The 18,230-nt window shown below is 35.6% G+C and overlaps 1 protein-coding gene across 1 annotated transcript in view; it reads right to left on the bottom strand.

Moving 5' to 3' along the window:
- LOC138701210 (serine protease gd-like) overlaps window positions 1–1,225 on the bottom strand; it is a 34,417-nt gene extending 33,192 nt beyond the window's left edge. The window contains exon 1 of the mRNA XM_069827870.1: window positions 1,086–1,225. The gene's annotated coding sequence lies outside the window, so the exon portion shown is untranslated. The remainder of the gene's footprint in view (window positions 1–1,085) is intronic.
- Window positions 1,226–18,230: the final 17,005 nt, after the last annotated feature.

Genomic DNA, 18,230 nt, shown 5'->3' with positions numbered 1-18,230 from the left:
TAAATTATATTATAAAATATTACATATTATGTTATATTATATTATATTATATTATATTATATTATATTATATTATATTATATTATATTATATTATATTATATTATATTATATTATATCAGAAGTTACTGTAATAACATTATAGCATTATGTCCATCTAGAGAAACTACACTTTCCAATGGTGAAATAATAATTAATTATACAAATCGGTTAATTTAGCTTCCGATATTACTTCATACAAACACAGAAACATTCTTTGTAGGCTATCTTTCATAGCTTTGGATTGTTGCTGTCCAATACCCCTTATAGACGAAGTCATTTGTTTTTTAATTCATTACACGGCCTTAGATGGCAGTTATTTTAATTTTAAAACTCATTTATCTCATTAAATATCAGTCCTATCAAAATCTTTGAAGGAATAAAACTTATTGCAAATTATTAAAAAAAATACTTTTGTTATGTAACATTTTTCACAAAAATCAATAATAAGCGAGATATTTCGATTTATTTAATTCAGGCCCCCTTATAACCCCCCTTTTAAGTAATGTTTTTTGAATGCCATATAGCCTAAAATCTAAGTTACAACGAACTTAATTTATATTCCAATTTTCATCGAAATCCGTTCATCCATTATCGCGTGAAAAGATAATGAACATAGACAGACAGACAGGCATACAAACAAAAATTAAAAAAAAGCGATTTTCGGTTTCAGGGTGGTTAATTATATATGTTAGGACCAATTATTTTTGGAAAATCGAAAATTACCAGAAAAATTTCGGCTACAGATTTATTATTAGTATAGATTACTATTATTATTATTATTATTATTATTATTATTATTATTATTATTATCATTATTATTATTATTATTATTATTATTATTAATTTTTGTAAGGATTCTGAACCACCATTACACTTCCGCAAATGGATCCCCTAGTCTTGCAGCCAGCTGACTCAAGGCAATTAATTACGCAATACTGGACAAGCACAGCCACACAGGTAATATTCATTCCACAAACTTCAGTATTACGTCCCTGGAATCTGGTAATTATTAATCTAATTCGAAAGTATGACCAAGTTGACGTACCTGAAGTGATTTCCTTAGGAACAAGTTGGGCAGAATCCACACTACAAATCACACTGTGCAGATGTTGTCACTGATTAAGATCTCGCAGAGCACTAACGTTTATCCCCTACTTGGCACATTTTGACAGCGGGGCAGCAGCAGCAACAGGATCGTGTTGCGTTCTTCGGAACTCGCGGCCAGACTGGTGTACCTGTATGGTTGCCATCTGCAGGTCCTCATCTGCGTTGTCTTTGCTCTGGGCGAAGAGGTATGCAAAAGAAAAAGAAACATAACAGGAAATTGTGGCTCTTATTAACGGAACTGTGTCGTTGACAAGGAAATGGATATGAGGACTTGTGAATGATCAACCTTGAACTATCTTACGCTTTCAGCAAGAGATTGGGAAAGTCCAGCTGAATTTGCTGCATGATTAATGTAGTAGGCTACGTATACTGCGAGGCTTGGTGTGTCAGTGTTGTCCAATGCAAGTTAATAATGTCCCGAAACTTGTGGCCATCTTGTTTCGAGACCCGTAAATATTTACGAAAATTCTAATAATACAGTCGATAATTTAGGATTTGTATTTATTAGTATTTATTTATTTTTTAACCTGGTAGAGATAAGGCTATCAGGCCTTCTCTGCCCCTCTACCAGGAGATTACAACTATAATATGAAGAATAAAATTATAATTAATATTACATTTACAATTACAATTACAATAAAAATTAAAGTACGACAAGATTACCTGATTAATGAAAGCTAGACAATTTATCGTAGAAGTTAAGAACAAAGAATATTTTTGTATTTACTGAATTACAAATTAAACCTAGAATAACAAAATTCTATAGTGATGAAATTACCATATATTGAGATATTTTGTAATAGATTAAGAGAACTATTTACAAGAAACCATATCTGAACGAGTCTCAATTACTGATCAAGTGCCTAGTGAGTTGCGCATAAGGATTTTTAACAGAGTTCATTCCGTTGACTGAAATTAAATATATTACTTGAACGATTGTGGTTCTTATGGAGACTTGGTTAGGTATCAATGACCTCCCAACAACTTCGGTAAGAATGGACATGAATAAGCTGCTACTTACCGGTTTTTTTCTTTTAAGACTGTGGGCTACTTCGTTTACTATTGATATTGTAATTGCAACATACTTAAGGTTTTAGAGAACCCGGAGGTTCATTGCGGCCCCCACATAAGCCCGCCATTTTCTCTATTTTTTATTGGGTTATTTTACGACGCTGTATCAATATCAAGGTTATTTAGCGTCTGAATGATATGACGGTGATAATGCCGGTGAAATGAGTCCGGGGTCCAACACCGAAAGTTACCCAGCATTTGCTCGTATTGGGTTGAGGGAAAACCCCGGAGAAAACCTCAACCAGATAACTTGCCCCGACCGAGATTCGAACCCGAGCCACCTGGTTTCGCGATCAGACGCGCTGACCGTTACTCCACAGGTGTGGACCATTGTCCCTATCCTGAGCGAGATTAATCCAGTCTCTGTCATCATATCCCACCTCCCTCAAATCCATTTTAATACTATCCTCCCATCTACGTCTTGACTTCCCCAAAGATCTTTTTCCCTCCGGCCTCCCAAATAACACTCTATATGCATTTCAGGATTCGCCCATACGTGCTACATGCCCTGCCCATCTCAAACGTCTGGATTTTATGTTCCTAATTATGTCAGGTGAAGAATACAATGCATGCAGTTCTGTGTTGTGTAACTTTCTCCATTCTCCTGTAACTTCATCCCTCTTAGCCCCAAATATTTTCTTAAGCACCTTATTTTCAAACATCCTTAACCTATGTTCCTCTCTCAAAGTGAGAGTCCAAGTTTCACAATCATACAGAACAACCGGTAATATAACTGTTTTATAAATTCTAACTTTCAGATTTTTTGACAACAGACTGGATGATAAAAGCTTCTCAACCGAATAATAACAGGCATTTCCCATATTTATTCTGCGTTTAATTTCCTCCCGAATCTCTATAATATGACTTTGTTATTATAATTTTATTTGAACAGCGTCGGCTCGTAGAACTAGCCATAGAGAAGCTGAGTTATGTAGCCTACAGCAGAATAAAAATGTCAAATGAAAGCGTTGTAAATTTTAGAATGTCAAAATGACGCACGGTGAGGACATGAGCGTACCTTCTTTTTAAATTGAAACGGTTAGAAAAGCCACGACACACCTGTGGACCGCCTTAGGACTGAACTCAACAGTATGAATGACTTGTGCTATTGTGTACAACTACAAATCCGGCTTCAATTTCAAGGTTGACTCAAGAATTCGTTATCCTGTAGACGAGGTGGAGCCTCGGGCGAAGCCATTCGGACACCACCTCTTGTTTCTTATTCCTTCCCACAGGCGTCGTCGAAAAACTGTTCTAAACAACACAGACAGCCCTAACAAAAACGTTTTCTTAAATTATTAATACTGTACATCGACATACACGTGAATATGTTAGGAGAAAATCCACCAATGATTAGGGAAAATACGGGAATTTTACTTGAAGCAATTAAGAGATAGGTTTGGAAGTAAATCCTGAAAAAAAGTATATGATTATGTCTCGTGACCACAATATTATACGAAACGGAAATATAAAAATTGGAAATTTATCCTTTGAAGAGGTGGAAAAATTCAAATACCTGGGAGCAACAGTAACAAATATAATTGATACTCGGGAGGAAATTAAACACAGAATATATAAGGGAAATGCCTGTTATTATTCGGTTGAGAAGCTTTTATCATCTAGTCTGCTGTCAAAAAATCTGAAGTTAGAATTTATAAAACAGTTATATAACCGGTTGTTCTATATGGTTATGAAACTTGGACTCTCACTTTGAGAGAGGAACATGGGTTAAAGATGTTTGAGAATGAGGTGCTTAGGAAAATATTTGGGGCTAAGAGGGATGAAATTACAGGAGAATGGAGAAAGTTACACAACGCAGAACTACACGCATTATATTCTTCACCTGACATAATTAGGAACATTAAATCCAGACGTTTGAGATGGGCAGGGCATGTAGCACGTATGGGCGAATCCAGAAATGCTTATAGAGTGTTAGTTTGGATGCCGGAGGGAAAAAGACCTTTGGGGTGGCCGAGACTTAGGTGGGAAGATAATATTAAAATGGATCTGAGGGAGGTGGGATATGATGGTAGAGACTGGATTAATCTTGCTCAGGATAGGGAGCAATGGCGGGCTTATGTGAGGGCGGCAATGAACCTCCGGGTTCCTTAAAAGCCAGTAAGTAAGTATAGTAAAAGGATTTCTTTGTTATCGAAAACCTTAAAATTCTGAAAATTCCTCCGAAACGTTTCATTTCTTTTGTGACAAATCAAATTTTATATTTCAGTTACAGCTCCCACTCGAACGCTAAACCATATTTTGGGGTATTAAAAGTAAAAGTAACACGATCATATAACAATATATGAAGCATCCTACTGAATCAGAGATTGCATAGCTCTGTAGTATACACAGGGTTCTTGGGATTTTCTTAACAAAAATCAACAGTACAGTTGAACTTTGACCTGTCAAAGTGCTTCCGGAAACTGTTAAGGCTTTGAGTTATCCAAAATTCGAGATATAGAAAATATGAAAAAATTTCCAGTACCATAAATTATTGCAAGTACTACCGTGTAACTTTCAACGGAGAGAAACTAAGGCTGTCCATAGACTCTTTCTTTGCTTTTCAGGACAACGATTTTAGCAATTCATAACAATATTTGAGAAGAATAATGTTAAAGACGTACATTACTTACATATGTTTATGTAACTTTCATTTTCACCTTAAAATCGAATTAAATAACGTTTCCTACTGGGAAGAGAAATATTCACCGAGATATCGAAAAAACAAAGTAATAGAACTTCCATATATAAACTATATTACATGTAAATTATGTGATTTCGCCGGGAAATAAAAATTACTTCGAGATAACGAAAAATCGGGTTATAGGCCTATAAGTTCGACTTAAGGAAGTTTCTACCACAGTCTAGTATATTCAGTTACGAAGCTCAATACGTAGTAAATATGCATCCATAGACAGTTGCTAACCACTAGGATCGCTACTATCGCCTCACTACAGACAATACGAAATAATACCGGCACAGTCTATTGTTCCTAGCACCCTCACAACTCAAGCTTCGTGACTGTATATACTAGACTGTAGTTCTACTGTATTTATTTTATATAATTGACATTTTGGTGTATTAAGCTAAGCAAGGTATAGTTTCAGAAGGCATAATGAATGTTTATTTTCTCATTGTGTATGTACTGGTGTATTAGTTGTCGGCATTTCTTGACTCGTGAGTCAACTCCTTAATACACGAGCACTGCAGAGGATAAAGCATGATCTCCGTTCCCTTAACCATGACTTGTTCACTCAAATATTATATATTACGATGTACCGAAATACATATATTTCAGTGCAGAATTTCTGCGTCATCATATGATGATGGAAGAGTGGAACAGAGAAAAATTCTCTCTGGCACCGGGATTTGAACCTGGGTTTTTAGCTCTACATGCTGACACTCTCTCCACTAAGCCACACCGGATTCCCATCCCGATGTCGGATCGAATCCTCTCAGTTTAAGTTCCACCTCTTAGGTTCCCTCTAGTGGCCTACCTTCATGCACTGCGTCATAGATGTATGACAGTGGCACAATGAATGACTAAGTGGCCGGGATCCGACGGAATACGCGCCGTCTAAATCACGAAGTGATTATTTTTCGCATATCATATATTACGATGTACCGAAGTACATATGATATTTCAGTGCAGAATTTCTGCGTCATCATATGATGATGGAAGAGTGGAACAGAGAAAAATTCTTTCTGGCACAGGGATTTGAACACGGGTTTTCAGCTCTACATGCTGACGCTCTCTCCACTAAGCCACACCGGATTCCCATCCCGATGTCGGATCGAATCCTCTCAGTTTAAGTTCCACCTCTTAGGTTCCCTCTAGTGGCCTACCTTCATGCACTGCGTCATAGATGTATGACAGTGGCACAATGAATGACTAAGTGGCCGGGATCCGGCGGAATAAGCGCCGTCTTAAATCACTAAGTGATTATTTTTCGCATATCATATATTACGATGTACCGAAGTACATATGATATTTCAGTGCAGAATTTCTGCGTCATCATATGATGATGGAAGAGTGGAACAGAGAAAAATTCTTTCTGGCACAGGGATTTGAACCCGGGTTTTCAGCTCTACATGCTGACGCTCTCTCCACTAAGCCACACCGGATTCCCATCCCGATGTCGGATCGAATCCTCTCAGTTTAAGTTCCACCTCTTAGGTTCCCTCTAGTGGCCTACCTTCATGCACTGAGTCATAGATGTATGACAGTGGCACAATGTCCACACATGTGCAGAAGTGCACTCGTTTTGAATGACTAAGTGGCCGGGATCCGACGGAATACGCGCCGTCTAAATCACGAAGTGATTATTTTTCGCATATCATATATTACGATGTACCGAAGTACATATGATATTTCAGTGCAGAATTTCTGCGTCATCATATGATGACGGAATAAACTTTGGTATCCTTCCCCTCCTACCTTCCTCTTTTGTGTGTTGTGCGGGCTGCATTTCATATGACGTAATTTTTCCCGACCACTAATGTATATGTACTGTATATTTATTTGTCTCTTCTATGCGTGTGCTCGTAATAAGAATACGTATTTGTGATTTAGCGTATCATTCTTCTGTGCCCCCCCCCTCCAGGAAATCGCTCTATCTCTGCCTGTGGAATTGATAAACCAACAGAAGCATCATTTTAATTCCCCTCTTTTCGTTGAAAAGAAATATGATGCTCTAGTCTGGAGTACTGTGATTTGCTACAATACGGTGTGCAGAAACCGCCTGCACTAGACTCTTAATTATGATCTTGTATTTTTGTACTGTTTTTGTAATGAGAATGTATTCCGGCAAAGTGACGAAATGTACAGGTGAAAGTTTCGTGCCCTGGACTGTGAGAACGAAGTAAGAACAACGTTGGACAACACTGTGTACGTGATGTGTAATTGCAAATGGGAAATTCACGTGCATAGTGAATTGAGTAGGCCGTCAGTGCCGTACACACGCAGGAGTAAGTCATAACTCCATCAAATAAACTTGTGGAAGGAAGTAGCGCAAGTTTCTTGTAAGCTGTAAGTGGGATGGTCTGTGCACAGTCTAACTAAAAATATCTGCTGCAGTGTGTGGCATCAGAAGAGACTTAAATTATTCATTCTCTTTGGTAAAACCAAAACTCATAAAAATACGTAACATTTTAGCTATTTCTTCTAATATCGCCAGCTGCCTTGAAGAAAACTTCGTGTCATATGCTTCCGGGTTGTAGTATAAGGAGATAAAATCCTTGTTATACTCTTCTAGCCAGCTATTCGCACGAATATTTCTCAACTTCCTTCCAGAGCGTAAAAAACGTGCACGATCAGCCATCTTTGGATTCTTTCCTCAGATATAAATTAGATTATTTTCATTGCTGTAGACATGACTGAATGAACGGTTGGCCGGGAAATAAACTGTTTCTAATTACACTGTGTTCTGTTAAATTCTGCTACTTCTGTTGTAAATTGATTTCAAATTGATTTCTAGATTTTGTCTATATTTTACCTATTTTACCACTACTTGTATTTCTGGTGGTGTGAAATGGAAGGCATATTGGACTTAACTCCGTCGAAATAAATAAATACTTGCATTCCATTATATTTAAGCCGTAATGACGGATAAAGCTAAATTATTATTATTATTATTATTATTATTATTATTATTATTATTATTATTATTATTATTATTAATATTAGTATTAGTATTATTATTATCATTATCATTATTAATCATTATTATTATCATTATTATCAATCATTATTATCAATATTATCCTTATTATTAATCATTATTATCCTTATTATTATCATTATCATTATTGTTATCAATATTATCATTATTATTAATCATTATTATTATTATTATCCTTATTATTAATCATTATTATTATCCTTATTATTAATGTTATCATTATTATTAATCATTATTATTATTATCATTATTATTATTATCAGTATTATCCTTATTATTAATCATTATTATTATCCTTATTAATATTTTATCATTATTATTATTATTATCATCGTTATTATTATTATTATTATTATTATTATTATTATTATTATTATTAGAGACGAGAATTTCATGCACTATAAAATCCGAAAATATGCATGCATTCATGTTCTATCAAACTATGAAACATGCACCATCGAGCGAAAAATACATAAAAATATGCACCTTCATTTTTGTTCCAAATTTGTTATTTCACTTTACTTTTTTTGTCAGTTAATACTCGTATGTTTTTATAGGCAGAGAATGACTTCTCTACATCGCAAGACGTTATGGGTGCAAATTTGAATGAACCTTTTTCTGTTATTTAGTTTTTTTTTTTTTTTTTTTTTTTCAATCCTGATTTCTGAAGCTAAAATGAGGGTCATAATAATCTACAAACTGAGGTGTGTTCACACAAAACCATTAAAACGTGAATTTAAACTGAATATAATGTATAATATATGCATGATAAAGCTCAAAACTGCTTAAATATGCATTATGCATGTTTTTATCTCCAAAAAAGCCAAAACATGCAAATATGCACGGAAAAAGTACACATAATTGGAACCGGAAAGTAATGAAATGGATATTGAGCTATATCCTATGTTCCTATAAAAACATGCATTTGCATGGAATTCTCATCTCTAATTATTATTATTATTCTTAAAATTTAATATCAAAAGCATAAAGTTCATATTTTGTTCAACATTTTATAGAGACCTAAATTAATATAATAATTATTAAGCGTGGTATATTTAAGAGAATTTCATATGGACAAAAATACTTCTGATCTTGTTACTTTTACTTTTAATACCTCAAAATATGATTTAGTGTTCGAGTAGGAACTATAATTGAAATATAAAATTTTATTTGTCACAAATAATTGAAAAGTTTGGAAGGAATTTTCAGAATTTTAAGGTTTTCGGCAACAAAGAAATCCTTTCACTATTGTTGTTATTACTGTCAGATGTATGAAAGTGACACATCATCGAGTCTGACATCACCACAATAATTTTTTAAGTAAGCGTTATGCAACATGCAGGAAAGAAACATATATTACAAAGGCACCTTAAAGTTTTTGATATTTCATTCATTACATAACGTGTTTTTTACACTTCTGAATAGCAAGGTCTGTACTGCAGGTTTGGGGCTTAAGGGAACAAGCGAAAGGTTTGCTAAAATATTTCCTTAAATTCTGTAATACGTGGGCACATATTCATTTTATTATGACACTAAGTTATATACTGTAAAGTGACACAGAAGTCAGTTTACAAATGGGAAACATTATTCTAATTGGAAGTACAATTGTATACAATATATTCACTACAGTAAGTGTTCAAAATGTGCTCCATTTACTTTAAGACAGTGCCTCACTCGATCCTGACATTCTTTTGTCACGCTTAAAATTGTTGCAGGAGGGATGTGCTGGATAACATGGGTGATTCTTTGTTTCAAGTCATCTGTAGATTTAAGATCTGTCTGAAAAACGTGCTGTTTCACAAATACCCATGGAAAGAAATCAAGGGGTGCGAGGTCTGGTGACCGTAGAGGCCATTACTCAGGTTCACCTCGTCTGACCCAGTGCACACCACTGTTAGAGCATATCTTGGCCCCATCTTGTTGAAACCACATTCAGTGGAAAATCATACATGAACTCCATTACAGTGCTGTCTAGCAATTACCCATATGTGTGTTAATTTACATTTCCATCAAAGAAATATGGTCCCACACCCATATGACCTAGTATTCCATACCACACCATTACTTTTGGATCACCACGGTTGTTAGCTTCACGCATCCATCTTGGGGTTTCTTTGGACCAGTATCGTGCATTTTGTATATGAGCGTGGCCATCCAGAAAGAATAAGCATTAGTCACTGAAGAGATCATTTTTGTAAGGAGGAGGGACCCAAAGGCTTAACACTGTAGACTGAGGATTATTGTGCTCACCACTTCTATTCTGTGAATGATTGGGTAGCCTAAAGGCCACTCTCTTGTACAAGTACAGCACGCAGCATCGTTAACTTAACCCGGGCTATGGTACGGATGATGATGATGATGATGATGATGATATATGAATTAGTGATGGAGAAATGAGTCCGAGGTTCAACGCCGAAAGTTACCCAGCAATTTTGCATCAATTGGTTGAGGGAAAACCCCGGAAAAAACTCCAACCAGAATTTGAATCCGGGCCCGCAAGTTTCCTGGTCAGACGTGCTAACCGTTACCCCACAGCGGTGGACCAATTATCCGCTTGCTATCTATTGTATAATTTTATGTATCTTTGACTTTTTCAGCATTAACCAAATTTCTACATTCTCATGCAGACCGATTATTTAGTCCTGACAGCTCGGCGACGCGAAAGAGGAGAAGAATAGGAACAGTGGGGAGAGCTACGGAGTAGAAATAAGAGCGATCGGTCAGTAAATAAATGCAATACAGCCTAACTCTACTGGAAATAAACCACACTACCGCACGCGTGACATCCCATCGCTCTGAATGCAAACGACTGACTAACCCGAATACCCCTTGGCGTAACTTAATGGACTCGCCTGACCCAGGCGCACATTGTCGGCGACTATCAGGACTAAATAATCGTACTGTACATTCTATTCAACTGATGAATAATTACTGTTCATGCTTGTAAATTGAATTATCTGCCTGCTTTGTATTGTATTTTTTGTATAACTTTTGATTTTTTCCACATCATGTCAGAACTAGAATGTAAGATTTATGGAATACAATATACGAATCGAAAACAACCACTTTAAGAGAAATAAATGCGTTAATCAGATATAATAATTGCAAGTGAGACTTTAACTTCGGACACTCCTCTTACAGTTTCATTCCAATATACGTACTATAAACTGCGATGTTATCAAAAGAAATTTCAAGCTGATGATTCTGTGGCAAGTTGAAAATATTCTAGAGATGTGGACTAAATTTATTATAATTATATGCGAAGTCATGATCGATTGTCACAGTATTTCATAATGTTCATGCCGACAAAACTGTGAAGTTTTCCTTTTTCCAAACGCAACATAGTGGGAAGGCGAAATAGTAGCCTTGGGATTGCATGAGACATTTGCGTTATAGATGAGGAAAACATCGGGGGGGAAAAAAAACCCTATGTAATTAATCCAAGCGAGGTTCGAACCCGCACTTGAACATAGCTTGAGTTCAATGTATTACCGTATGAGCTACGCCGATGGATAAAGTTTGAAGTTTATGTGATCTCGTTGAATGTTTTAGGAAGAATCAGCAAGTATTAACTCTGTGGCCGGGAGGAAAAAGGTCTTAAGTCAATTTTTTTGTGAAAATGAGATTTTTATATATTCTGAAAGCGGAAATAATTCTCTACAATCTGGTAAAACGGCTAAAGTCAATTAAGACTCCTGACTGGATTTATAGAGCGTTACCAAATGTCCTAAGTACTTTTTGAATCGAGCACACATAGAATAAAGGACTTAAGAATATTTAATACTTTATTCCTTACAAACATCACATGTTTACTTTCCATGCTTCCCTATTAAAAAGGTCTAACTTGTACTTTAACCATTTTATCACATACTGATGCCCTTTCCTTTTAAAACTTTAAGCACCAGGGTAAACAGACCTATAATCGTTTAAGACCCATTTTGCATTCCTAATAATTTAAATTTCTTATTTATTTTGACATGAAAAAGGTCTTATGTTTAAATTAGCCCCTTCTACTCAGTTTGGGTTCTAGTCTTAAAAGGGCTTAAGTGCGGCTATTTTTGTAAATAATCAAGAAAATTGTTAAATGAGCAACATTATCTATTTTAGAAGAAATAATATTCAGGAAAAACCTCTTAATTAAAAAAAGTCTATAATTGACACCAATTTCAATCTTTCTACTGCTTTCCTGAAAAGTATAACATTTTTACTTAATTAATAATTATATATAATAAATAAATAAATTTTCAGTCATATACACTTTTCAGTTTGTGAGGTCAGATAATCTGTTACATCACAATATTTAATACAAAGTCACTAATATTTTCGACTTTAAAAAGTCATCATCAGGTGCATGAGAAGCAAACAATTTTAAATTAGGTGATAGTTGATCTAACAATTAATAATATAGTAAGTAATGCACATGCTGGCATTTACAAGTATGTAAGTTTCGTGCCTTTTGAGTAAACTGTACATGGTAAAGCTGAACACTGATGCAGTCTAAAACATGTAACGTCGGGTGAAACACGTCTCCTTGTCTGGAAGTAAACAACTGAACAACTATACAAATATGGCATTCACCACGACGAATTAGACTGCGTGCTCTCCTACCAACAGCATTTGCACAACAGCTTTTTCCATCCCTTTTAAATTTATACATTACATATAACATTTTAACATAGTTAATATTAATTTTAATGATATGACCTAATGAGAATATTTAGCCTTAATTGTATAAGGTTAATATCATGCTGTGCCTTTCCTTGTTTTATATACATACGAGAATTTAGCATCAGTGTTCAGCTTTACCATGTACAGTTCACTCAAGAGTCACGAAACTTACATACTTGTAAATGCCAGCATGTGCATTACTTGCTATATTATTAATTGTTAGATCAACTATCACCTAATTTAAAATTGTTTGCTTCTCATGCACCTGATGATGACTTTTTAAAGTCGAAAATATTAGTGACTTTGTATTAAATATTGTGATGTAACAGATTATCTGACCTCACAAACTGAAAAGTGTATATGACTGAAAATTTATTTATTTATTATATATAATTATTAATTGTATTCACACTTTTCTGAACCAACATGTCTTTTAAATTTTTACTTAAGACCTTTTTCCTCTCGGCCACAGAACTATATTCACTGCACGGACAGCCATAATAATATAGTAGCCACCTTAATATTTTTTTAATGATTTGTCCGAATGACATACACAATTCTGTGTTCTCAAGGCTCACTCCACAACTCAAGCTATGCGTTGGCGTCTAGGATTCACCGGGAGTTAAACCGAGATTTCCTCTAACTGAAGGCGTCAGACCATGAAACTGATTCTTCAGTTAACAACCTACATTAGTTACGCCGGGGAAAGTACAGTAATTTCAAAGCTTTGGGAATCTATAATTTAATCGTGTTTCAGAGTTCCAGTTCCTAATGTCTTACATCATATAGTTAATAGAGTAATGCATTCTTTATCCTCTAGGCTAGTATGCTCTTTGTATCCACATCCCGTTTTATTTCACCGAAAAGACGGTGACAAAAATGACCTTTCAGATTCCACCATGTTTCAAGCATTGGCTACAAAAGCAATGCTACCTGACACACGTGATCAAGGCTGACACTAAATGTTACGTAACGTTACAAGTTAATTACAACTATTTTCTTCGAAGCATCACATTACTGTACGTTATTACTAAGACCCTAGATCATTATATATGTATATATATAATTTGAACTGATAATAGAAATTACGGGAAAACGGCTGAACGGATTTTAATAAATGGCCCCTCATTTTGAAGCTTGGAACCCAAAGTTTTTCGGAAAAATAGTAGTTTTGAGTGAAATGTCAATTTTCCTACATAATTTTCCTATTTTCCAAAATCCATCTGTCGTCAGTTTTGAGAACTAGCTAATTGCATTCAGGAGAAGCGAAGCGAGCATCAAGTCGGCCGTGTTGCATTTCAGAATAAAACAAAACACACACTACAGTAAACAATATTACACGAAGGCCATGATCTGTAAGAATGCTGACATATTTAGAGCTCAAATTAAATTGGTTATTGAAAACTTAACTTACTAAAAATAATTTACAGTTTCGATTCTGTGGTGTGTAATTTTCTGGGTACAGCTGTGTATTGTATATTAAAAACTACAAAAATTGAGGTGGTTTGATGACATTATTACCATTATAAATGAAATATTATTGTACTTAATGCCATGATGTGACTATTTTTCATTAATTATACATATTAATGCTATATTGATGATATGAAAGTGAAACGTTTTGGGGTTATATAAGTAGATGTAGAGAATAACTTAAATTAGATTTTGATTTCTATATTTTACTGAGTGGCGGCTATATAGTATTTGTTACTGAAAGCTATAAAACTTACGTAAGATAATATTATTAAAAATCAAATATTTTTATAGTTATTAATCGAGTGGGGTTGGGTCCTTTTCATATATTTAATGGCGGTGTGGTGTAGATATTTATATGCGAGGTTCTCTTCAGTATTGGCTCGAGAGAGAGTCTCTTTCATTATTATGGAGGCAAATAACTTTCAGAATGTCTGGTATTCTTCATTGAGAATAAATCTGAAAAATGTTTATTTGAACATCTAATGAACTTAGTTTGCAGCATTTGCTGCACAAGCCACTAGTATATATATATATATATATATATATATATATATATATATATATATATATATATATATATAACAGATAGGTCATCGCTATGTTAAAATCGTTTGCACTTTGAAGAGAACAACCGCCAGGATCGCCACCCGTCCGCCTTAAACGAACACGAGATGGCAGTATAGGCGCTAATGCAATTCAAATGGGCATTATGACATTACTCCTTATGTAACAACTAGATGGCAGCGTAGTAAACCTGACAAAAGTTGTTAACGTCAAAGTCTATAAGGCCGACCTATCTGGGGTATATATGATCTAGGCTGAGACGTACGAGGAACGGAAAGCAAAGAAGCCATCATCCCCATATTTTCTTAACTTCAATATAAGGGCATTAAAAATTGAACAGAGATTACTTTTGTATACTATTTTTATAAACTAGTTCGCTCATATACCAATTTAGCAATGGAGTGTAACAATCCGTTGGTTCACCACTGTGGAGTAACGGTTAGCACGTCTGACCGTGAAACGATCGGGCCCGGTTCAAATCCTGGTTGAGACAAATTACCTTGATGGGTTTTTTCCGGGGTTTCCCTCAACCAATTGAAGCAGAATTGCTGGGTCACTTTCAGCGTTGGATCTCGGACTCATTTCGCCACTCGAACAATGTGTGCCAAAGCAAACCAGGATATATTTCTTGCTAGTTGTAGCTTTCATGACAAAGCAAATGGTATTACTTGTAGCAGGGCAATCGTTGACGGGTACTTGGGTTGGTATTCGATTCAGCTAGATACATTCATTTCATTTAGTGTTCTTCCCAATGTACTTGGGTTGGTATTCGATTCAGCTAGATACATTCATTTCATTTAGTGTTCTTCCCAAGGGCAGGTCTTTCACTGCAAACTCAGCTTTCTCCAGTCTTTCCCATTTTCTACCTTCCTCTTCACCCCTCCCCACCCCTCTGTTATTTATACTCGCTTTAACATATCTGGTCATATCGCGAGTTAATCTTCTGTGTGAAATCCGAAGGCCTATGCACTATTGTTCAGACTAGTTCTATTGTTGTGAACTAGATGGCGACTGTATAATGTGTATTACTGATTTGCTATGAACATGATTTTGGTGATGAGGCCGGTGATATTCAGGGATGTTGTGGCCCGAATTGTCCTGGCATTTGCCTTACGGTTAAGGGAAAACCCTGAAAAACCTCAACAAAGAAATTCAATCCGACCGGGAATCGAACCCGGGCCCTCTGCGTAAGAGACCTGCATGCTGGCCTCTACACCACAGAGGTGGTCGCCTTCCTCCTTGTCTCCTCATATAATCCATATATCTTAATTTCGTCAATCATTTGATATCTTCTTCTACTCCGAACTCTTACCCCGTTCACCATTCCTTCCAGTGCATCCTTCAGTAGGCAGTTTCTTCTCAAACAGTGACCCAACCAATTCCTTTTCCTCTTTCTGATCAGTTTGAGCATCATTCTTTCTTCAACCACTCTTTCGAACACAGCTACGTTTCTTATTCTGTATGTCCACTTTACACGTTCTATTCTTTTCCATATCCACATTTCAAATGCTTCTATTCGCTTCTCTTCACTTCGTCGTAATGTCCATGTTTCTGCCCCATATAATGCCACACTCCATACAAAGCACTTCACTAGTCTCTTCCTTAATTATTTTTCCAGAAGTCTGCAGAAGATGCTCCTTTTCTATTAAAAGCTTCATGGGTGAAGAATCGGTAGGACGGAGAAAAATTCTCTCGGGCACCGGGACTCGAACTCGGGTTTCCAGCTTTACGTGCTGGCGCTTCCACTAAGCCACACCGGATTCAAATTTCGATTCCGGATTGAATCCCTCTCATTTTTAAATTCTACCTACTGTGTTCCCCTTTGTTGGCCTACCCTCGAGTATCGTGTCACAATATGGATAGCTTTGTTGAGGGGTATAAATATTTTCACTATAAACTTGTTCAAAATTTGCAGACTAATAAAGATGTGCACTACCTACAAATGCTGTTAGTTGGGAAACTCAAATACCAAAAGTTCCCTCAAGCAGCTCTGCAATGTATTTGAGGTCCTACCAGCAGTGTAGATGCTGAAAGATATTTCATCAAATACAATTTAATTGTTAGTGATAGAAGAACACAAATGACAGTACAAAATGTTGAAACATATTCTATGATTTCCTTCAACAGTGTCACTCATTCATGAATGTGACTTTAGTTAATGTATTTTTTTTTTTCATTCTGATTTTGCATAGGTATAAATTTGTTCTGTTGGAAGTAAATCCCGAAAAGACTAAGTATATGATTATGTTTCGTGATCAGAATATTGTACGAAATGGAACTATAAAAGTTGGAGATTTATCCTTCGAAGAGGTGGAAAAATTCAAATATCTTGGAGCAACAGTAACAAATATAAATGACACTCGGGAGGAAATTAAAAGCAGAATAAATATGGGAAATGCCTGTTATTATTCGGTTGAGAAGCTTTTGTCATCTAGTCTGCTGTCAAAAAATCTGAAAGTTAGAATTTATAAAACAGTTATATTACCGGTTGTTCTGTATGGCTGTGAAACTTGGACTCTCACTTTGAGAGAGGAACAGAGATTGAGGGTTTTTGAGAATAAGGTTCTTAGGAAAATATTTGGGGCTAAGAGAGATGAAGTTACAGGAGAATGGAGAAAGTTACACAACGCAGAGCTGCACTCATTGTATCCTTCACCTGACATAATTAGGAACATTAAATCCAGACGTTTGAGATGGGCAGGGCATGTAGCACGTATGAGCGAATCCAGAATCGCATATATAGTGTTAGTTGGGAGGCCAGATGGGAAAAAACCTTTGGGGAGGCAGAGACGTAGGTGGGAAGTTAATATGAAAATGGATTTGAGGGAGGTGGGATATGATGGTACTGGATTAATCTTGCTTAGGATAGGGACCGATGGCGGGCTTATGTGAGGGCGGCAATGAACCTCCGTGTTCCTTAAAAGCCGTAAGTAAATAAAGAAGTAAATAAATTTTTTCTCCTATTTTATGCTTTAACCTAGGCATATATCAATTTAAAATAAATATATATTTGTATTATATTATACATTCTTATTTCACTAGTAGCTCTATGTAAATATGATTTCAACTTCACATTAATATTATCAAAAGACATGGTATATGTATCATGATTAATTTGATCCTACGTTTTCCTTCAAAACGCAAAGTGACAAATGTATGAACGCTACAAAATGCGAAATTTTAAAATCAAAATGCGAAATTTCTAACTTAAATATGCTAAAAATCAGCACCCCTACTTATGATACGTGAATCTTCGACTTGTATGTTTTAACTAGTATTTACAGCTACAAATCCTGTGAACCTTAGTTTGATTCCCATCAGGACAGCTGAGATTTACGTACTTATCTTACAGACTTGTGCTTATCCTGTGCTTTTAATGTTTACAGTTGTTTGTGGATTTCTACAGGGACATCATTTTATTTTTACTTCAATTTTTATTGTATCTGAGTTTTTGAATGTACTTCACTCCCACCCCCCTCTACTAGTGAACTTCCAACCGTTCTCCACACAGAACCAAGCTTATACAGTCAAAGTCGCCTTACGGTCATAGTAAACACAAACAGTGCTGAGTTAGTGAGTATAGTATGTTCCAGAAATATGTTCGCTTTCAATATATTCAATCA

This window comes from Periplaneta americana, chromosome 6 (genome assembly GCF_040183065.1).
Source record: "Periplaneta americana isolate PAMFEO1 chromosome 6, P.americana_PAMFEO1_priV1, whole genome shotgun sequence".
NCBI lineage: Eukaryota > Metazoa > Arthropoda > Insecta > Blattodea > Blattidae > Periplaneta > Periplaneta americana.
Note: the sequence above shows the minus strand (reverse complement) of the source record. Positions and strands in the feature narration are given on the sequence as shown.